Below are 23,311 nucleotides of genomic sequence, written 5' to 3'. Positions count from 1 at the left end.
AATTGTGATCAACCTTAAAATGCCAGTAGACTGTGATAGACCTCTTAACTTGTCCATTTGAAAATTGCAAATGGACAAGTGTTACAGATGCTAATGCAACACTTGGAGTCTGCATATACACTTGAGAAGTCTGCATATTAACTACCTCACACACAGACACACATACACAAATGGTTCCACTATGGACAAACAAAAGCTCTTGTATCTTTTGCATGTCCTCAAAAAGCTGCTAAGATTCCTCTTTTCAAGCTGCTAAACATATTTTTACATATTTTTACATATAACATCTACATTTTGTCTAATAGATTCTATTCTATTCTATTTTTCTGTTTTATTCATTATATTCTGCTTTTATTATATTTGGCTTTTGTTATATCCTGTTTTATTATGTATCACTGTTGCACTGTGGGACGAGGCACTAAGGAAAAACATTTCACTACATTAATACATCACATGTATGTAATGTATGTGACAAATAAAGAACCTTGAACCCTGAACCTAATGTCATAAGGGAGGGTAATACCTATTGTCTTGAAAAATTAAGCATTTGTATCATACAAGTTCATTTCACCCATAACTTCACATGTGTCGAAATGTGCTAAATAAAATGTGTTTATTTATTTATTTAACACAGAGAACACAACATAGTATCATTAGCTAAATATAAATAAAAAACAAGATACAAAATAAGTATAAAAATGTAATTTAACTTACTCTGTCCCAGTTGTGCAGTATTCATGCGCAGTTGTTGTATTTGGAACACTGATGGCAAATACTAAAGAGAAAGGTTTGTTTTTTTAAACCATTTTTTCCTAGCACACAATGCAAATGAGAAAGTGGGTGTGTTGCCTTTTATTTTTTTAAATAGTTAATGAACAAGCATTTTTTTTTTGTTTGTTCTTGTAGTAGTAATTAAAATGACTTTTCCCCAAAATTTAAAAATATCTGTATTCTGAATACTGCTTTTTCAAAACATTTCATGGAGTACAGACTCTTGAACTTTGTATTCTGAATATGCTGAATATTTAAATTGTATTCAATTACAACCCAACCCTGGACTCAGGTGATCCTATGGTGCAGAGAAACAAAAAAGAAGAGAGATCACACCCAAATGCCCAATCATATTTACTTGTTTAAATTTCCACAGGCGTGAATTGATTCAATAGCAAGGTTAAGAAAATCTGTGATCATCTGCCGATTATCAGTCTAGAGCCTCTGTATCTGGAGTGTGTAATAATCATGCATAAATCTTTTTGCCCAGTATTTCAACTGGCTGTGATTGCTGGCTATGACTGGCTATGTTTTTCCCTAACCTTTACAATCTGTCTACACCAAAAATAATTTAATACAAATTAATACAAAACAAATTCTGAAATGAAATGAACAGGCATTATTATGGCACTTTCTTCAGTCATCGGCTTTGGGTCCATTGCCACACCTTGCAGTATAAAAATCCTCTTGACTGTTGGAGCAGTCAAGTATATATTATTCTACAAGATGAGGTTTTTGTTCTGTGATACTGCCTATGGGAAACCATTTCAGACTGCCATTCTCAGCCTTCATAGACACCAAGCCCTGTTATTGCATGCAGGAGTGTGTGGATTGCATCACTGGCTGTTGAGGGAGGCTGCAAGACCTAGTTCAGATCAGGGGTGGAATGAAAGAGAGAGAGGGAGAGACAGAGAGAGACAGGCAGAGACAGAGAGAGAATAATCAGTGAGGGAGGAACTGACTTGTGAAATTGCAGCATTTTAAGTCCGGGGTCGTGGAGGAGGTTGGAGTTTGTCTGATGATTATGGTGAATGTTTGAAAGCTTAGTCACTAGTGCCTTGATACTTCCAGGACAAAAAGCAGAAGTTATTTAGTAAATTGCTTTTACAAAGTGAAGACTGAATTGTTGTTTAGGATAAAGTTAATTTTGGAGATTTTCTAGTATTATTTCATAGGGTGAGGGCTAGTATGTGCTTTCTTTAAAAAACATAAAGCCAGCCACTGCATGTTTTCAAGCTGCTGCTTATGCTACTTCAGAGAGCAGCTGAACACACTTGGAGGAATGTACTAACTGTCTTTTGCATACATGAGCTCAGACATGCTCACCATTGATTAGAGATGTTCTGATTGCTTGGGGTGAAAGTACCTCCATCCTTCTTACTCAGTGAGTGGGGCCAGTTTTGCTCCCTTGGACCCAGTGATGACTGTTGGAATCACCCATGATAGAAGGACTTTATATCATGCACAACATTGTTGCTTTTCTCAGTGCATTTGCTGTCATTTTGCTGGGCATCATGAAAAGTTATGTTGCAAAAAGCTGCTGTGCCTCCCATGTTCTCCCACAGAGTGAGTGTGAAGCCCAGTATGGCATGTACTGCATCAGACAAAGTGCGAGAAACAACAGGATTCTGACAAGATATATATAGCTAGATTGTTTAACAAATGACTTTGGATATAATAACTGTTTAGTAGTGCATTTGCCTATACAGAGTCTATGTCACTGTTGCTGCTGCTCTGACCACAGTGAAGCTGGTTTATTAACACAACATTCATTTTTGGATTTCAGTAGTGTTTTAGCCTTAAGTGCAATCATTAGGCTGTCCAAGTGAGAACATCCGCAATCATCTTTAGGGGAATACATAAAATTATGGCAACAATTTGGAAACCTCAGAGTGGTGAGCTCCGCACAGGTAATTTTAATAATAAGGGCAACCCAGAATATCTGCTTAAGCACCTGTTTAAGCTGACTCTGAACACTCTGAACTTTCTCTATTTAAATAATCTTTGCTTTTTCATACAGCGTGGGGAGGTTAATTGGGGAATGTGCATCGATTTTCAGTGGCAGTGTTGATTTTTAATTGTTTTAAGTTTTTGATTCAAAGTGGATCTAAGTTGTAAATCAGCGTGGCCATATTATGCTGTAATCATGTGTTTTCAGTTATTTTTAATTAATTATCTAAGTGTAAAAATAATGTACTTCCCCATAAATCAGATTTCCACGTTATTTTGCAGTTTGAGAGAACAGTAGTCTTGGTTAAAAAAGTAGACAATGTATGTAAATGGAGGAAAATTTTCAAGAAAATTGTCAACCCATGACATGACCTAACGTGTAGTGTATAAAAGGCACCCCATTTTCTGTCCGCTCTCGTCAATTTGAGTGATCTAGATGGGTCATAAGTCGGTCTTTCACCGTTGAACCATGGTTACATATGTAAACAACCATCCTACTTGCTTATGTTCTGGATGGGTATTCAGTTCAATTCAGTTTTATTTGTATAGTGCTTTTAACAATAGACATTGTCACAAAGCAGCTTTACAGAAATATATATAAATTCAGGATATAAATTAAATTTATGAATTTATCTCTAATGAGCAAGCCAAAGGTGACGGTGGCAATGAAAAACTCCCTGAGATGATATGGGGAAGAAACTTTGAGAGGAACCAGACTTAAAAGGGAACCCATCTTCATCTGGGTGACACCGGATAGTGTGATTATAAATAATTCCCTTGTATAACTGTATAATATATGGTCAAAATTTCATTATAGTTTGTTATAGTTTAAAGTCTATTTTGTTGAAGTTATTAACTGTTCACTGATGGAGCCTTGAGTGCAAAACTGATTTGTGGGAATTGCAGTCCTAAAGCTATCATAGTAACTATAGTCCTAAGCCATCGTAGCAAAACTGTTCATATCAATTGAAGCCATCTTCATGGTTTCTAAGTGGTACCATCCACAGTAATCTCATGTAACTTTAGGCTGTCCATGTGGGGCTATCCTCAGCAGCTGCGAGTGGCTTCTGAGAGATTAGAACTCCAACCAGAAGTAGGGCTCAGGATGGATCAGGCAGGTCCGGAGGGCAGAAGAAAGAGAGAGAGGGGAGAGGGAGAGAGATTATTAGGTATGCTAATTGTCATGTAATGGTTAAAGAATATGTATATTGTTTGCAGTGTGCACTAGATGTGACAACAGTACTAAAAGGGAGAGCCAGAAGGTAACACAGACATGAGGGCGCCCTGGAACGTATAGCGGCCAGCCACTCCACCGTCAGCAAACATGAGTGAATGCGTGAGCGTGGTGGGGGCAACAGCATCCAAACATCCCAGTTCACCACAACACTCTATGCCCATGAACCCACCAGATCTGCTCCTTTTGATCGAAGTAGGCGTGGCAGATCATAAAAGACGAATAGTTTGCTTAGGTACTGTGGCGCGAGACCATTCAGTGCTTTATAGGTCAATAGTAATATTTTATAATCAATGCGAAATTTGATTGGGAGCCAAAACAGGGTGGATAAGATAGGGATGATGTGGTCATATTTTCTGGTTCTAGTAAGAACTCTGGCTGCTGCATTCTGGACTAACTGGAGCTTGTTTATGCACACAGTGGAACATCCAGACAGTAAGGCATTACAGTAATCCAACCTAGAGGTAACAAAAACATGAACCAATTTTTCTGCATCATGTAATTAGCAGTATTTCTGAGATGAAAGAAGGCTATCCTAATAATATTATCTACATGAGCTTCAAATGAAAGACTGAAGTCAATAATCACACCACGGTCTTTTACTGCTGCACATGATGAAACAGAAATGCCATCAAGAGATACTATGTAATCAGAAAGCTTACTTCTAGCTGCATGTGGTCCTAGTACAAGTACTTCTGTCTTGTCAGAATTAAGTAGAAGGAAGTTAATAATCATCCAGTGTGTAATGTCCTTTATACATTCCTCAACATTATTAAGCTGGTGTCTGTCATCTGGCTTTGCTGAAACAGACAACTGTGTGTCATCAGCATAACAGTGGAAGTTAGGGCTGTTTCCTTCTGGAACTAGTAGAGACCACATAGTCAGACATGGGTTTGTCACTCTTTCCAATGCATTATCCACACAGTGCATACACGTTTACTGTAAGTGCTGAAAGTAAGATCCATTCAAGTGCTGATACTGATGTTATTTGAGAGTAAGAATCATTTTGGTGCTGATCCTGTTCCTACTGAGTATAGAAGTCACTCAAGTACTGGTACTGCTCTTTGCTGGTGATAAGAATCACTCAATTTATTAATACTTTTCTCTAATGATGAAGATAACAAATCTATTAGTACTGCGCTCTGTTGGTAATAATAACACAATCTAATAATACTGTATCCTTTTGAAGAGGAGAATCAGGGTGTTTCTATTGAAGGTGAAAGTCAGTCAAATACTGGTACTGATCTTGGCTGAGGGCTAGACTTGCTCAAATTCACTTTACTTTATTCTACTGATGATAAAATCATTTCATGTACAGATGCTGTTTTCTACTGAGGATCAACATATATAATAGAAAATATACAGTAGAATAAATCATAGATACAGTTCCCAACTGAGAGTGAGTCACTCAGAATCACAGGGTATTTGATGGCACACCATTTATTCAGTAGAATCTGGTAAGGGTGGAACAGGTGGAAGGTGGTGAACAACATGACAATGGTGCAATTATCTAATCACCCAATCAGCAGTGCAGCACAAAAAATAATGCAGATACAGGTCAAGAGCTTCAGGTAATGTTCATATCAAACATCAGAATGAAGAAGAAATGTGATCTCAGTGACTTTTTCAGATACTCCTGATCTCCTGTGAATTTCACACATAACAGTCTCCACAGTTTACACAGAGTGTGAAAAACAAAAACATTGATTGAGTGACAGTTGTGTGGGTGGAAATGCCTTGTTAATTAGAGAGGTTAGAGGAAAATGGCCAGATTGGTTTGAGCTGCCAGATAGGATACCGAGACTCAAATAATCACTCTTTACAACCATGGTGAGCAGAAAAGCATCTCAACTTGCACAAAACATCGACCTTGAGGTGAACGGGTGACAACCGCAGAAGACCACATGGGTTTCCACTCCTGTCAGCCAAGAACAAGAATATGAGCCTATCCTGGGCACAGACTCACCCAAACTGGACAGTTGAAGATTAGGGGGGAAAAAATCACCTGGTCTTTTTCCAGTCTACAGCTGTTCTTTAGAATGCTTATTTGAGTTACTGTAGACTTCCTGTCAGCTCAGACCAGTCTGGTCATTCTCCTCTTAAGTTTCATCAACAAGGTGTTTCAGCCTGTAGATCCTCCGCTCACAGAATGTTTTTTGTTTTTCGCACTATTCTGTGTAAACTCTAGAGATTGTTGGGTGTGAAAATCCCAGGAGATAAGCAGTTTCTGAAATACTCAAAGGTATATTGATAATTCATAATATTATCTTGACAACATTACATAGTTATAATAACATGCTATCTGTAGGAGATAGCATGTTATTATAACTATGTAAATGAGAAATGTTTTTTATTTGCCTGGCCTCTGTGCCCTCTTGTGTTAGCAATCCCCCTATCAAAAGCAAAAGTGGTTTTGTCTTGTAGTCCGGTGCTGTCAGTCAAATTCAGCTTGTGGCATGGAAGGAGTCACGGACTACAAAACATGAAGCCCAAATCAGGTTATCAAAAAAGAAAGGAGTGGAGAGAGAGAGGGAAAAAAGCTGCAGGAGGGCAGACAACTTCTGACTAGTTTTTTTTTCCAAAAGAAAGGTGAGCCTTTGTTATGCAACTTGTGAGAGAAAAGCATAACTTTTCTGATCCCTTTTTACCTCAGTGTAGTAGTGTTTTCAAAAGTACCAGTACTTTGGTGCCAAGTCGATACTGAAATTGTAAAAATGTGACAATACCAGCCGTTCTGCAGTACCGACTTAATTTGGTACCCGTTGATAGGTGGCTGCTTTCAAATGGTCCCATGCATATTTGTGTTTGTGCTCTGAAGAGTGTCAAAGGTTTCTATTTACAACCTGGTTTGCAGCCAAAAGAGATGTCTGTTGAGCGCATGAACGCAGTGGCAAATCAGAGGAGTTTAAGTTAGTCAGAATCCACTCAATACCACTCAAACGCTGGAGTTTTCGTTCAGTGAGTTTTCGTTCAGTTTCGTGAGCACTCGCAAATCCTCTCATTATAACCAACAAAGTGTAGACACGATGTAAATAAGAGATATAAGAGGTATATTATGTTTATTATGTTAATATTATGTTAATATGTTGCTATGTTAATAGTTTGTTTTTGACCCTCTGAATATAGACTCTGTACAAATAAAGTTGTGAATCACAGTGAAAATGAAGCAGTCTTGTATTTATCTTTTAAAATATTAATTTAAAATATAGCATTTAGACACTTAAGCCTGGTGGAATGGGTGCGGAGGGGGAATGGGGCAGTGGTTGGTGTGGTGAGGGGCCCACTCCTTGTTTCTGTGACCGGGGCCCAAAATTTGGCGCTACGCCCCTGCACAGAGATCATATTTTCCCCATTCTGATGTTTGATGTGAACATTACCTGAAGCTCTTGACCTGTATCTACATGGTTTTATGCACAGTGCTGCTGCCACATGATTAGCTGATTGGATAACTGCATAAACGAGCAGGTGTACAGGTGTTCCAATTAAAGTGACCAGTGAGTGTATGTATGTTATATGCACAATCACTTCCTTTACCTAGTGATGTAATGTGTCTTTAGACATTGGATCCGCTTTAGCTCTTGGGAGCCCTGGACTTAAACATGCCTTCACTGGAATTAAGCATGCTCTTATTTGCGTGCACAGACAGATTGATAGGTTTGTTAATATGCTGCAGTGCCAGTACCTCTGACAGAAATGCTAGGTCTGGCCACAGCAGGACACATTTGTATTCTGGTGTTCAACACAGGCACTGCTTGCTAACAGATGGTGCATGCAATTTGCTGACATTGTCAGATCATAATGATGCCTAACAAAAAAAGCTTATAAGTGAAAGCCACTTTTTATATTGATTCATATGGCATAAACTGTCTAGCACCAAATACAGATCCCACAGAGCTATCTAACACTGAATGCAAAAACAGTTGGATTTCAGCAATGTTATCAAACTTTAGTTTATGTAAACACATTGGTAAGGAAGTTAACATTAGCTAAGTATCTCACTAACTAGAACCATCGATCATAACAATCCAAAGCAACACTGTGAAGAAAATTAAGACATAAGGTTAATGTTCCTTCTATTTACCTTATTATCAAAAATACTAACAGAAGAAACTTACTGTTTGAGCTTGAAGGTCCATAATTGAACAGCGTGGATATTTGATATATTTGTTATTTAACTAGCTTGAGTCACTTTATCAGCGTCCAGCCAGTTTTTTTTTTTTGCGCACTAACATAAGCTCTTTTGTTTTGTCATGAATTATTTCTCATAACCACTGCCCCACCCCAGTTCTGATCTCTCAGTGAAGTAGTTAGAAGTGCACAAATCAGTTTTCCATTGAAAATAAAGTACACATATATAGTTCTCACATTGAAAATATAGTCGAGTCCATAAGTATTTGGACAGTGACAGAATTTTTGTAATTTTGAAAGTGTTGAATCTGCATTTGGTAGCTGTTCATGGGAACTCTCAGTATATAAGTAGCAGGATGAATTCTGAAGTGTATAGAGCTTTCTGCTAAGATTCACTCAAATGCTGCAAAACTGATAGGACGGCGCTTCGCAGTACAGCTGGATAATGACCGAAAACATAATGCGAAAGCAACCCAAGAACTTCTTAAGGCAAAGCAATGGAATGTTATTAAACTGCTGAGTCAGTCTCTGACCTCAACCCAACTGAGCATGCTTTTCATTTACTGAAGACAAAACTGAAGAGAGAAAGACTCAGAAACAAGCAGCAACTGAATGTGGCTGCAGTAAAGGCTTGGCAAAGCATCTCAAGGGAGGAAACTCAGCATTTGGTGATGTCCATGGGTTACAGACTTCAGGCAGTCTTAGACTGCAAAGGATTTGTATTCAAGTATTAAAAATAATCCTTATATTTATAATTATGTTAGTTTGTCTAATTACATTTGTCCAATTACAGTGAAAATGGAGGGACTATGTAAAAAATGGCTGTACTTCCTAAACGGTTAATGCAATATTTTTTGTTAAGCCCCTTGAATTAAAGCTGAAAGTCTACACTTCAATCACATCTTGATATCTTCATTTCAAATCCATTGTGGTGGTGTACTGAGGCAAAATTTCAAAAATTGTGCCACTATCCAAATACTTATGGACCCAACTGTACAAGTACAAATATCATGCTAAAAGTTCTCAGTTCAGGTTCTACAAATTATCACATTTTGCATAATTTCCTCCATATTTTAAGCCTCTAAATTCCTGGTATTTTATTAAATTGTTTACCTTAAAGCATGCTATTCAGTGACATCTATGAATTATCCTGTAACTTCAAGAAAGGTAAGTAGTAATTGAGTGAGCAAATCTAGACATGACCATGCTTCCTTTGAGTTGAAGGGGTTAAAACACCAGCATAATTTCATCAAATGCTTTAAATTAGAATAGGAAAAATCTAGATATTGACCTGAGCACTTCTTGTCATCCTACTGGATACACCTTTTGTCCCTGGCTTCAACCCTGCATGCTCCAGCCTCTTTTCCCTGAGTCAAGTGAGGTCAGGCTGTGTTTCATAATCCTAGCCTTCACTATGTATGCTGGGAGGCCCAGAAGCACCAAGTCTTAAAAACTGAGGCATCTGTTCTTATTGAGTTACCTCACACTCAACACACTGAACTCACAAGTGACATGAAGTCTGGTGGAAAAAAGAAGCTTGCTTTGCATCTAATCCTTGTGGGTCAGACGCCAAAGCTGCTGATGGAGCATTGGAAGTAAGAGGGAATAATTGTGATCTTAGTTCACTAGTTGTGGGTAATTGAGTTCTTAGTTCTTAGTTTTGGCCTTCCGTGTTACAGTCTTTTTGGGAAACAATCTGTGTTTTGTCAGAATCTGCACTTTTTTTAAATAATAATTTTGAATAATAATACCTTTTAGTGAGTTTCTTGAGTCTCACCTTTACGTCAGACGACTTCACAGGTAATTTTGTTCAGGTAGTGCCACTTTTTTTCCAGTGTTAAGTCACAGCTGCAGCTCTCCCTGGGTTTTTCTTTTGCTCCCTTTATCCCTGACCTCTGTGAGGAATTCCTTAGTGTCTGAGACTTCTGGCTTGGGGCCATTGGTAGCTTGGTAAGAGGCTTCCTGTTGCAATCCCCTTCCCACCCCTTCTCCTTTTCTCACTCTCTTGTTTTTCAGCACTTTTCTATCCATTTCACTCCCCCTTTTGCTTTTTGGCAGGTGGCTGCTCTTGGCCATACTTGCATTGGAACCATCAACAATTTACTTGAGTTGGCTCTCAGTCTTTTGCTGTCTCTCATTTTCTTTTTCCATGAGATTGTTTTTGGGGAGAGGATAAAGCTAATCATTTGGGACACTACAGATAATACTAGATTAAAGTGAATTAAATCTTTCAGAAAAAAATTGATTGTGGAGATGGCTTGTCCCTTTGTGCCATCTGTTCTCTATGAACTATACAAAGAAAAAACTTCCAGAGGGGGAGAGATGATGAGAAAGCAGCAAGGGTGGGACAAGAAAGTCGTAGAGAGCAATATAAGAGTGAAGTAGGCAGAAAGGGGGGATGATGGAGGAAAAGAGGGAGAGAAGCAGAGAGGCCCTGTGGAGGCGGAGTGGAAACTAACGTTTCCTGTCTGAAAAGGCTGCTGGCCAAGGCAGAGGGGAGCAGGAAAAAAATCCCTCAGCTTCTGGGGTGAGTGTGAGTGTGTGTTTGTGTGTGCGTGCATTAGTGGAGGTGGAGTCAGTCTGCCTTAAGGGAGGTCAAGCAAGGAGAGAGAAAAACAGGCAAAAATGAGGAAAGTAAAGAAATATTAAGTGACTACTAGGAGAGCAAGAAAATGTGGTAGATAAGACAACAAAACTGAAATTTAAAATAAGTATAAATAGCCTTATTTTCCACTCAGTGGATTCTCCAAAACCAAACTAAGCTCTTACAATTGTAGCGTAAGGTACACATTCCTATCTCTTGTAAAGTCAAAAAGGAGCAAAAACACACAGTATTACCTAGAAATAAGAAGAACCAGCTTTCAGGTATAATCTCCAATACTTCTTATCCTCCAACAGTCGTCAACACCAGATTCTAAGGAGAGCATCTAGATTTGCACATGGTTCTGCACTTCTGTTACCAATAAGCCCATCAGAGACAGACACATCTGATCCTAGTGCATTAAACAGAGTGACATTCTTTTTAGATGAGTCATCTAATTCTGGGTGAGAGGCACTTCACTACCTCCTGTACATTGGCATCAGCCATTCGAAAAGTGATGGTGGGCAGAAAGTCTCAATGGTGGCCACCATGCCATGTCCCCAAATTTCCTTCAGCTATTTAAAACTTAACATTCACTATGCTACAAATACTCTATTATGGCACAAATCCTACAGGCATCTGTTAGACAGATGAAGATGAAGAAAAATTTCACTGTCTAGCAAGATAATGACCCAAAAGACGAATCCAAACCAACTAACGAATGGCTTCAGTGGAAAATGATCAGTGTTTTGGAATGACCCAGTCAGAGCCCAGATCTAAATCCTATCAAAAATCTCTGGATTGACTTGAAGAGGGTTGTGCACAGGAGATCCATTCATAATTTGATAGATCTGGAGTGTTTTTGCAAGGAAGAGTGGAATAAAATTGCCAGATCAATATCTGCTAAGTTGATAGACTCATACCCAAAAATACAGAGTGCTGTATTACAAGCAAAGGGTGCTGTAACACCTTATCTTAGCAGTATTATACTGCGTTCAAGGCAAAGCTGCTACTTGTAATTCCCTGCCATAAAAGCCACCGAAAATCAACTTGTCAAGTTTATGTAGTCTTCTCACTTACCAGTTCCTTCCCTGTTTATGGTGTGAAGTCAAATCTACATGGCCGCGCACACCGTAAACAGTGTAAAGTCTCCCTTCTCTACTTTTAATCTAGTTTGTAGCAAAATTGACTTTGGATCAGTTAATATACAGGCAGTATTTTGTAACACTGACTAAGTGATCAGTAATCGCAGTATCGAGAAGGTAATCATCAACATCAGAGTTATCACTAACGTTAGCCGACTAGCTTGTTGCTAACGCTACTCGCTAGTGTCCACTGGCTAGCTTGTTGGTAAGTTTCTCGCCAGTGTCCACTGTTGTTGCTGTGCTGCAATTTCAGTCCAGAATGTTGCATGAATGTTAGAAGTGGAGGCATCCATGTTTTTTTTTTTCACTTTTTTTCCCCCATTTTGCACGTTGAATGTTATTGCAACTTGCAAATACGCACTTATGAAAGCAGCATTAGTTAAGGGTTGTGCACACTTATACAATCAGGTTATTCAGTGAGGTTTTTTCTTTTTCATTTTTCCATTAAAGTTTTCAATTAGTTTTTAACTTGAAATTTTGTTGCTTGCTATAAGCACATTAAAGATGGAAAAATGATTTGACATGATTTCTCTTGTCACAAAGGCAGAGGTGTGTAGAATTTTATATCGACTGTACATCTCTGTATTGTCTATTGTTATTTTCTATAATTAGTTAGTCCAGCATTGTCTGGGCCACACACCCTTGCATGTGTACTGGACAACAGCCCAAACTGTGTGGTGTGTATGTGCGTGGGAGAGATTGGGGCTTGGGGGTGCTCTGCTGGAGTCACTGAATGCATTCAGTTACATTCACTGTGAATGCAGCACAGTCTTCTGACACCCATGCATAGAAATACACTATATGGCCAAAAGTTTGTGGACACCTGACCATCACACCCATATGTGGGCTTTCCCCAAACTGTTGCCACAAAGTTGGAAGCACACAATAGTATAGAATATCTTTGTATGCTGTAGCATTACAATTCCCTTCATTAGGACTAAGGGGCCCAAAACTGTTCCAGCATGATAATGCCTCTGTGCATAAAGCGAGGTCCATGAAGACCATGAAGTAGAGGACCCAAGATGGCGGCATGCTAGGATGCAGCAGCCACTCCAGATCCAGCTATTTTTGTTGCCTGTACATGGTCTTGAATGTCATATCAAGGCAAATGTGCATCGGAAGTGGTCATCAACTCACTTGATGACCACAGGATCACTGGATGCTGTAGGACGACCAGTGCTGAATACGTCAGCAGTCTCAAACCTTAGTGACTATCACCCCATAGCACTTACGCCAATCATCATGAAGTGCTTTGAGCAGTTGGACATGAATCACATCATAACCAGACTCCCCACCACACTGGACCCTCTGTAGTTCACTTGCCACCCTAACTGTTCTACAGAGGACACACTCTCTCATGCTCTTCACCTGGAACTAACTCACATTGACAAGAAAAATACATACATCAGAAAGCTGTTCATAGACTTCAGTTCAGCATTCAACACCATCATCCCTCAGCAGCTGCTGTAACTGGATCCGGAACTTACACACTGGGAGACCCCAGTCAGTTTGGGTCAGCAGCAAAACGTCCACCATCATCACCCTGAGCACTGGTGCCTCCCAGGGCTGTGTGTTCAGCCCACTGTTGTTCATGCTGCTAACCCATGACTGCAGTGCCAGATCCAATTCAAACCACATCATCGAGTTTGCTGATGACACCACAGTGGCCCAGCAGGATCTGCATTTCCCTCGGCACCTGAAGAAGGTGAACATCTCTCCACCCATCCTCACCATGTTCTCCACGGGCACCATGGAGATTGTCCTGACCTGCATCACTGTCCAGATAATTGATCCTCTACTCACTGTTCAGGACATTTTCCATTCACACGGAATCCAGAAACCCTCCAGCACTGTGGACGATCCCTCCCAATCTGTTTGCCCCTCTGCCATCTGGCAGAAGGCTCTGCAGCGTCCTCTCAAGGACTGCTGGACTGAATAACAGCTTCTAGCCCCAGGCTGTCAGATTCCTGAACTCTATGCTGCCCTTTTCTATACACATCACCCTGGGATCCAAGTAATACCCTCTAGCCCACTGCACAGACACTTTAAATCAATAATGATGCACATGTTGCTTTGTTCATTTACTGCTCTGTTGTAATGTTAACGACACTTTGACTGTACTGACTTACAGTACTCCACTGTCCCATAAACATCATTCCCTTCAGGTTGCTATCACAACTATTACTGCACTGACACTAGATTTCATTCTAGTCATAACTATGGACCTTAGTTTACTTCACTGTCTTATTGTCATATTAAATATTCTGTGTGATTGGAGTATTTATGCTTTACTGCCCCTTTGTGTAGGAATATTTATGCTCTACAGCCCCTCTGTTTACTCACCCCCACTGTTTCATATACCCCCTCCCTGCATGCTTCTTATTCCTCTTGCAATTTATTTACAGTATGTCCTGTCAGCAAAGCGTATGTATCATGCACCTTGGGTCCAGGAGAAACTTTATTTCATAACATTTCTCACTGTATACTGCAAACTGTATATGGTTGTGATGGCAGTAAAGATCTACTTGACATGGTTTGCCAAGGTTGGTGTGGAAGAACTCTGGTGTCCTGCACTTTTGGGATGAACTGGAATGCCAACTATACCCTAGGCCATCTCACCGACATCATTGCCCAATCTCACTAATGCTCTTTTGGCGGAGTGGGCAAATCCCCACAGCCACATTCCAAAATCTAGTGGAAAACCTTCCCAGAAGATGGGAGGCTGTTATAACAGCAAAGGGGCACTAAAACAAACAAACAAACAAACAAAAAATAAATTACATAGATGGCCCACATTTTAACAAATTAATGAGGACAACAAGGCAACTCTTCTAGTCTGCCAGAAAACTCTCTCTCTTGCACAAGCATTCATGTGTTGCAGCCTTTTCAACGAGTGTGGCTTAGTAGGGAACACTGAATTTAGTGGCTGTATTTGTTTGAATTAGAGCAGCTATCTTCAGCTAACTTCTGCCAAAATCCCTGACTAAACAAGTTTAAGTATAGTATTAAGTTTTTTGTTTGTTCCTTAAGAAACCACATTTGACCCATCTGAACTCTCCTATTACCAATCTGCTACCCATTTCTATTTAAGATTTTGAAGACAGATATCACCCAACAGCTTTATTCTTTTTTAAGTAGTAATAACAAACATGATGTATTTCAGTTTGCCTTACATAGTACAGACTGGCGCTGGCTAAAGTGCTAAACCTGAGTTCACACTAGCAAGCTGCAAGTCACTCATGAGAGAGTGTTTAGTGATTGGTAATGTTATCATTTATGGGCATGTACTCTGGCTTTTTAAAGTTTTAAAATGAAATTATAGTAGCCAAATTGTACACTGTCCACTGTCAAATTCATACACAAGGCTGTGTTACCTTCTTTAAAATATGTTTCATGTTTCAAGACCACAAGACCAGGGCTTTTTAAGGACTTTTTATGGACAAAATGTAGTAGAATGGGGTCTAAACGCAGATAGGAAGTAAAGTTATGAGAGTAGAGCTTTCCAGGAACAACAGACAGTTGCTGTAGGATTAGTCAGAGGAATTCAGTAGCACTAGTTGCTTGGATTTGTCATTTTAGAGTAGAATTGCAGTAGTTGTGGCTCAGTGTCACACGTTTACATAAAAAATGTCACGTGAAAATGTTGCTTGCTAATGTGAATATATTGTTAAAAACTACTGTTAAAAGTGCTATATAAATAAAATTGAATTGACTTATATTTGTCAGTTCAGCCCAATTCTGTAGCACAGCTATGTGAAATGGAAGACTGTGTAAAAGACATAAAAACTTTCTTCTCCAAAGTCCTGCTCATGACATTTCATTTTCTAAACTATTTCTTACCGTTTTAACTGCTGATCCTGATGCAGTATATTACATCCCAAGCTGGGGATCCCTCACTTAGCTAAGACAGGCTAGTTGTTAGTCTTGAGGGTTACTGTATCTAGTGAACAATGTTTTTTCATTTTCAAACATCATCTATAGAGAACATTTGAAACACTTGCTCTTCTTCTTCTTCTTCTTCTTCTTCTTCTTTTTGTTACTTATTGCACAGTGGTTAACATTCACAGCCAATTCACAGCTCCAGATCCTGAATTTAATCCTGATCTGGGGTTACTATCTGTGTGGAGTTCTGCATGTTCTTCCAGTGTCGACATGGGTTTCTTCAGGGTTCTTAGGTTTCTCCCATTGTCCAAAAACATGCTGGAAGGTGGATTGGTTATGCTAAATTGCCCCTAGATGATGATGATGAGTGAATGTGTGTGCATGGTGCCCAGTGATGGACTGGCTTCTCATCCAGGGTGTATTTGTGCCTTGCATGCAGTGTTCCTGCACCAATATCCAGATTAAGATAAAGCAATTACTGAAGAAGGAAGCAAGGAAGGGAGAGAGGAAGGGAGGGATGATGATCATGATGATGACTGAAGTAATTCCAGTGTTTCATCTGCTTTTACATATGGAGTGTTTTTTTTTTCTTTTTTTCTTTTTCTTTTTTTTTTATAGCTTAAACCCCCTTTCCCCCTTGGTGCAGGTGGTAAGAGCACAGGAATCTCACTCGGGTGTGGACAACCGGTTTGAGACAGTCTGAGAGAGGTGGTTTCGGTCCAGCTCCAAGCAAACTCTAGGGCAGCATTTTTTTTGGAGCTAACTGGCTGATGGTAGCTAAAAGACAAGCTCTTATTAAGAGGTCTTGCTCTGATGTACACAATACTGATGTACTCAGTATTTATTTAATTCCCATAACACTGAGCAACCATTAGTAGACAGTGCATATGACTACTATGTCACTACATCATTGATTTAATTACTATTTAGGTATAGCCTATTACTTATTGTGCATGTTGTAGTTTGTTTTAAGTCTTGAATTGTATCTAAATGTATGTACCTGCAACTATGAAATTACTGAGTGTAGTGGAGGCAGAGCTCAGCACAACCCATTATGCAAAATGTTTTTCCAAATGTTCTTCTGTAGCAGTAGCATTTAAAAGATTGTAATAGCACTGCATTATTGACAATGTAGTGCACTACGTACCTTCTAAAATTTCATTATGTAGTGAGCATAAATAGTGAATATCCTTTTGGAATTCAGACTAGTGTGAGACATTGGCAGATTTTACAATGGTTATGGATGGAGTGAGTAAAATACAATCAGACATAAGAAGTAAAAGAAACACTGGGTAGTATGTGTAAATGTAAACTCCAGCTAAATATTAACTAAGAAACATTACTGTGGATAAATAAAATAAAAAGGAACCAGAATTAAATGATGCAGTTCTGATATTGTCTCCTAAGGCAACTGTGCCGTACTGTTCAGTAAAAATTCTAGGTTTTTTTTTTTCTTTTTTCTTTTTTTTTTTTTTTTTTTTTTTTAAATCAGTTGTCTGACTGGAGTGACACTTTACTGTTTCCCATATTTTTATATTACTTTTGGGTCATTTTAATTAATGGGGAAGTGGTAGCTCAGTGGTTAAGCTGTTGAACTTCTGATGGGAAAGCTGAGAGTTCAAATCCCAGCACCACCAAGCTGCCACTGCTGGGCCCCTGAGCAAGGCCCTCAAATGCTTTGTTGTATTTAAAAAAAAAAAAAAAAAAAAAAAAAAGAGAGAGAGAGAGATAATTGCAAGTCACTCTGGATAAGGGCATCAGCCAAATGCCATAAATGTAATTACTTTTAAACTTTGTTCACTGTCATCTGTACAGAGTTTTTCTCTGTTTTCGCGATCTAATGGCACAGGTGCAATACAGACATTTGGACAGTTGGTATCTGATGGCAAACTGAACTGATTACACATATGTCCATTTCTGTATGGCATATAACTACCCCAAAACTTGATTAAAGCCTGACATTTACTGAGTAAGGAAATCACACTGTAGACTTTCATCATGCAGACCTACTATTTTTAGCACAACATTTGTTAAACTGGCTCTTTACCTAACATGATCTTTGCAGGAAGACAACTTTAGACAATTTTAGAAAGAAAGTACAAATATTTTGTGGCGCAATCTATTAAAGAAAGTTAAAGAATGCAGAAGAACCCAGTTTTTCTCAAAACACGATTTTTGTCATTTTTGGTCGGAATTCAGCCACAGCTACATTATCAGTCAAAAGTTTGGACACACCTTCTCTTTCAGTGGTTTTTCTTTATTTTTATTATTTTCAACATTGTACATTAATACTGAAGACATCCAAACTATGAAAGAACACGTATGGAATTATGTAGTAAACAAAAAAGTGTTAAACAACCCAGAATATGTTTTATGTTTTAGATTGTCCAAAGTAGCTACATTTAGCTTTGATGACAGCTTGGCACACTCATGGCATTCTCTCATCGGATTCACAAGGTAGTCACCTGAAATGGTTTTCAGTTCACAGGTGTGCCTTGTCAAGAGTTAATTTGTGACATTTCTTGCCTTCTTAATGTGCTTTAGACCATCAGTTATCTTGTGCAGAGGAAGGGTGGGTACAGAGTCAATAGCCCTATTAATGCTACTACAACTACTGTACAAATCAATATTATGGCAAGAAACACTCAGTTAAGTAAATAGAAAAGACGGTCCATCATTACTTTAAGAAATGAAGGTCAGTCAATCCGAAAAATCTCAAGAACGTTGAATGTATCCCCCAGTGCAGTCGCCAAAACCATCAAATGCTATGATGAAACTGGCTCTCATGAGGACCATCCCAGGAAAGGAAGACCAAGAGCTACCTCTGCTGCAGAGGATAAGTTTATTAGCATTACCAGCCTCAGAAACCGCCAAATTACAGCACCTCAGATTACAGCCCACATAAATGCTTCTCGGAGTTCAAGTGTCAGACATATTTCAACATCCACTGTTCAGAGAAGACTGCATGAGTCAGGCCTTCATGGTTGAATGAAGAAACCATTACTTCGGAAGAACAACAAGCAGAAGAGAATTGCTTGGGCCAAGAAACACAAGGAATGGACATTAGATCAGTGGAAAACTGTCCTTTGATCTAATGAGTCCAAATTTGAGATTTTTGGTTCTAACTGCCGTGTCTTTGTTAGACGTAGAGAGGGTGAACAGACGGTTCCTGAATGTGTGGTTCCCACTTTGAAGCATGGAGGAGGAGGTGTGATGGTGTGGGGGTGCTTTGACACTGTTGGTGACTTAGTCAGAATTGAAAGCACGCTTAACCAGCATGGCTACCACAGCATTTTGCAGAGACATGCCATCCCATCTGGTTTGCACTTAGTGGGGCCATCATTTGTTTTCCAACAGGACAATGACCCCAAACACACCTCTAGGTTATGTAAGAGCTATTTGTCCAAGAAGGAGAGTGATGGAGTGCCGCATCAGATGACCTGGCTTCCACAATCATCCAATTTAAATCCAGTTGAGATGGTTTGGGGTGAGTTGGACAGGAGAGTGAAGGAAAAGCAGCCAACAAGTACTCAACACCTCTGGGAACTCCTTCAAGATTGTTGGAAAACCATTTCAGGTGACTACCTCATGAGGCTGACTGAGAGAATGCCAAGAGTGTGCAAAGCTGTCATCAAAGCAAAAGGTGGCTACTTTGAAGAATCGAAAATATAAAACATATTCTGGGTTATTTAACACGTTTTTGTTTACTACATAATCCCATACGTGTACTTTCATAGTTTGGATGTCTTCAGTATTAATATGCAATGTTGAAAACAATAAAAATAAAGAAAAACCATTGAATAAGAAGGTGTGTCCAAACTTTTGACTGGTACTGTACATCCGACAGGTCTTCCCAGACTACTACACATGAAGTATTATATGTACTGTACGAAGTATTATAGTACATTACTAATCACAGCTTAATAATCCCACAGTATTAAAACATAGCACCAGGCCAATATATAGATATAGGCTGATATGGTAGCAGCAAATCTATTCTGGTTCAGAATATATTTGGCTCAACCTATGGTTTAGGAGTGATATCATTTTAATATTGTGCTTTATTGATGCTGTAAAATTACTAATCATTGAATAATAATTCACTGTAATACTTCAGCTATGTAAATACTTTAGGCATGTACCTATTCTGTATGACCACAATACAAAAACAGAGGTGTGTAGAATTTTATATTCACTGTACATCATTATATTGTCTGTTCTTATTTTACCAGGACTGGACCTGTGTCTTCGTTATATGTCTGGGCTACACACCCTTACTGGTGTACTGGACAATAGCCCAAATTATGTCGTGTGTATGTGTGTGGGAGTGATTGGGGGTGGCGGGGTGGGAGGTTGGCAGCGGTGCTTTCCTGGAGACTATTTCACAGGGCCATTCACTTAATTTCACTGTCAGTGGAGAATAGTCTTCTGACTATTAATAGATAGATGGATAGAAATATACTATATGGCGAAAAGTTTGTGGACACTTGACCATCACACCCATATGTGGGTGTTCCCCAAACTGTTGCGACAAATTTGGAAGCAGTAGCATTAAGATTTCCCTTCACTGGAACTTGCCCATACCTGTTGCAGCCTGACTGTGTCTGTACAAAGCAAGGTTTATAAAGACATGGTTTGCCAAGGTTGATGTGCAAGAACTTCAGTGGCCTGCACGAAGCCCTGGCCTCAACCCCACTGATCACCTTTGGGATGAATTGGAATGCTGACTGCATGCCAGCAGGCCTTCTTGCCCAACATCAGTGCCTGACCTCACTAATGCTCTTGTCAGGTGTCCACATACTTTTGGTGATATTATTATACATCATAGATACTGAAGTTTAGTGCTGTGATTTTGAAGTTTAATTCATCTAAATATGTGAGTGAGTTTATGTTCTTGACAATGAACCTCAGCAGCAAGTACAGTACAGATCAGGTAGTAAAATGTTCAAGAACAGTTTTAATGTCTCGCTACACTATATTGATTATTTTGAATGCTTCTATAGGTGCGTGAACTGGTTAATTCATAAATAACTGAAGAAATAAAGGTTGCACATATTTAGCTCTGTTCAGTTATTTACTTCCACCTTAATGATCACACAAATGTTTTGGCTTTAAGCCTTCATCAGTGTGTAGTCTTATGTTACACATTCCTTTTTTTTAATTTATTTTTAATTTTTTTATTTTTAAAGATACCATGCAACATTCTTAACAAGACATTAACTTGGTTACTTAACAAGGTTGCAGAGCACTACTTGTTAGCATACAATACATAGATTTGGAACACTGGGGGAGTAGTAAAAGTAATAACCTGGTGAGTTGAGGCTGTCAGGTCAGGTCTGAAGGAGATGCCAAAGATGACCACAAACAGGTCGGGGTCCAGGTCTATGTTAAGAGCATTTTTAAGTGTTTCAAAAACATATGAAGGTGGTCCGCAGGAGACAGCTTGCAGCGATTGCGAGCATCGCTCCTGGGTGGGAAAATTTTTGCCAATTGGGCATTGGTTAGATGAGCTCTGTGGGGCCATGTCTGGCACATATGGATGAGGAATATTCCTAGGTCGGAGCTAAATGGAGAAAAAAAGTGATTATTTAAAATGGGTGCATGGATAGAGTCTCTTTGTAAACCGTAGTGTTTCCTAAATTGGACCCACATTTTGACAGAGCTAGTGACTGCTGGGCTAGCTGAAATTCTACTAACAGCTAAGAGAAGCTGGGAGCAAATAACAGAATACAAAGTGTCTTTCATCAGTATGATCGCTGTATGAGCCTGGGGGGGTGAGGGACGGGCAGTTATCAGAATGGGTACATCTGTTCCAGTAGAACCTGGAAGTGCGAGGCCTCCCTTAGACTTAGGGAGTTGGAGAATTGATCTCTTGAGATACACCAGCTTGTTCCCCCAAAGATATGTATGCAAAACTCCATCAAAGTAAAACGCCATCTAGTAAAAAAAAAAACAAAAAAAACTTGTTAATGCAAATTGGAATGTATAGAAAAAGATAGAGGAATTTGGGCAAATTAACCATTTTAACAAGATTAATGTGACCCACAAGGGATAAAGGAAGTAAGGTCCATCTAGACATGTCCAACTCGGATTTATCCACTAGTGGAAAACTCAGCTCTAAAGCCGTCCAGGGCCAGGGGACTTTCTAGATTGCATTGAGTTAATCGCCTCCTGTATCTCTGACTCAGTGATTGGACCACCCAAATTCTTGGCAAGGCTTTCTTCAATTTTGGGGTAAGCTAGCAAATTAAGTATTTGGGGGGCTCTCTGAAGTGTACAGTTTACAAATATGTTTAATCTATGTAATTGGCTTATAGGTAGGCTTTGATAGTGGATAATAATGGATAATAGTGATGGTGGATATGAGTAGGACAGGAAGGCATGGTTATAGCTTTTATTTCCAAAAAAAACAGGACTGGCATTTACAGACACTAAGAACAGGACAACCATGAACGAATAACAATGATAGGGAAACTAGTCTCACCTAGAGGAAAGAACATGGATGGTGTCAAAGGAATGAACACAGCAAAATGGACTACACAAAGCCATATTTAACGTAGCTAATCTGACTGCCAAAAACATCAAACTAAAACTAGCTAACTGCACTAGGCTAAGCTAACAAAAAATACATGGGGTGGCACCTGCCCTCTAACCTATTGGGTCTAGCCATTCAAAACAACCTACATGATAGGATGTAGGTGTGTGCACATTCTTAACTGTTCTCAAACCAAGGGTGAAAGGTAGAACAAAGCAACAAATAAATCAACAACTAAAACAATTGAGTAACAACGTAGCAGGATAGCAGAGAGGACTTCATGAGTATGATAAGCTTTTAGGATGTGACAAGACACGTGTCTTGCCTTTATGGTCAGGTGTGCAGATAACAGTCAGTGTCACTAAGTTTTTCCTTGACTAGGTATGGATCAGAAAATTTGGCAGACAGATGAAGCTGGGATCGGAAGTAAAGCCTTTACTCGATCGCTAGGCTGGAATTTCCTGGGAATTTCTTTTCAGTCATAAAACTACTTCACACGATTTTGAGACACCCTCACGGGCTTCACGGGCTAAAGTGCAGGCTTTGTGAAGATGCTCATGAAAATGCTCACATAGTCTAAAACATTTTACTATTTACCACCATCTACTAAGAATTTCTCTTTGAGCTTTCAGAGGACCTCAAACAGAATGACCAAAAACAAGTTCTGCAAGACTAAATCCAAGTGATTCTTGGACAGCTTCGGGTCCTGCAAATAACACAAAAGGCACCCCTTCAGAGCACCTGGAGACTCAGGATGATAAGGACCTTGTGAGCTATGTTTAGCGTTTTTATGACATGTAGAAACAGCTCAGATAAAAAGTTAGTTACTCGATCAGTCTGGACAACCATAGGCAAACCAAAAGTGGTGAAGAATTTTATAAGTGCTTTAACCACAACAGGAGCAAAATTCTGCGTAAGGGAACAGCTTCTGGAAAATGAGTAGCAGCACACTTGTAAGTAAGTATTGATTCCCAGACTTCTAGGCACAGGGCCAACACAATCAACAAGGACATAACCAAAGGGCTCCCCAATGACTTGAGGAATGACTTGATTTGGCTTCCCAGTACACTGACAAACATGGCAAG

At 39.3% G+C, this 23,311-nt stretch overlaps 1 protein-coding gene across 1 annotated transcript in view; it reads left to right on the top strand.

The window, feature by feature from the left end:
- Positions 1–23,311, top strand: part of glis2b (GLIS family zinc finger 2b) — a 65,131-nt gene that overhangs the window by 16,113 nt on the left and 25,707 nt on the right. The window lies entirely within an intron of this gene.

Source organism: Pangasianodon hypophthalmus, chromosome 13 (assembly GCF_027358585.1).
Source record: "Pangasianodon hypophthalmus isolate fPanHyp1 chromosome 13, fPanHyp1.pri, whole genome shotgun sequence".
NCBI classification, from domain to species: Eukaryota; Metazoa; Chordata; class Actinopteri; order Siluriformes; family Pangasiidae; genus Pangasianodon; species Pangasianodon hypophthalmus.
The sequence above is the reverse complement of the archived record's forward strand: the minus strand, read 5'-3'. Positions and strand labels throughout refer to the sequence as shown.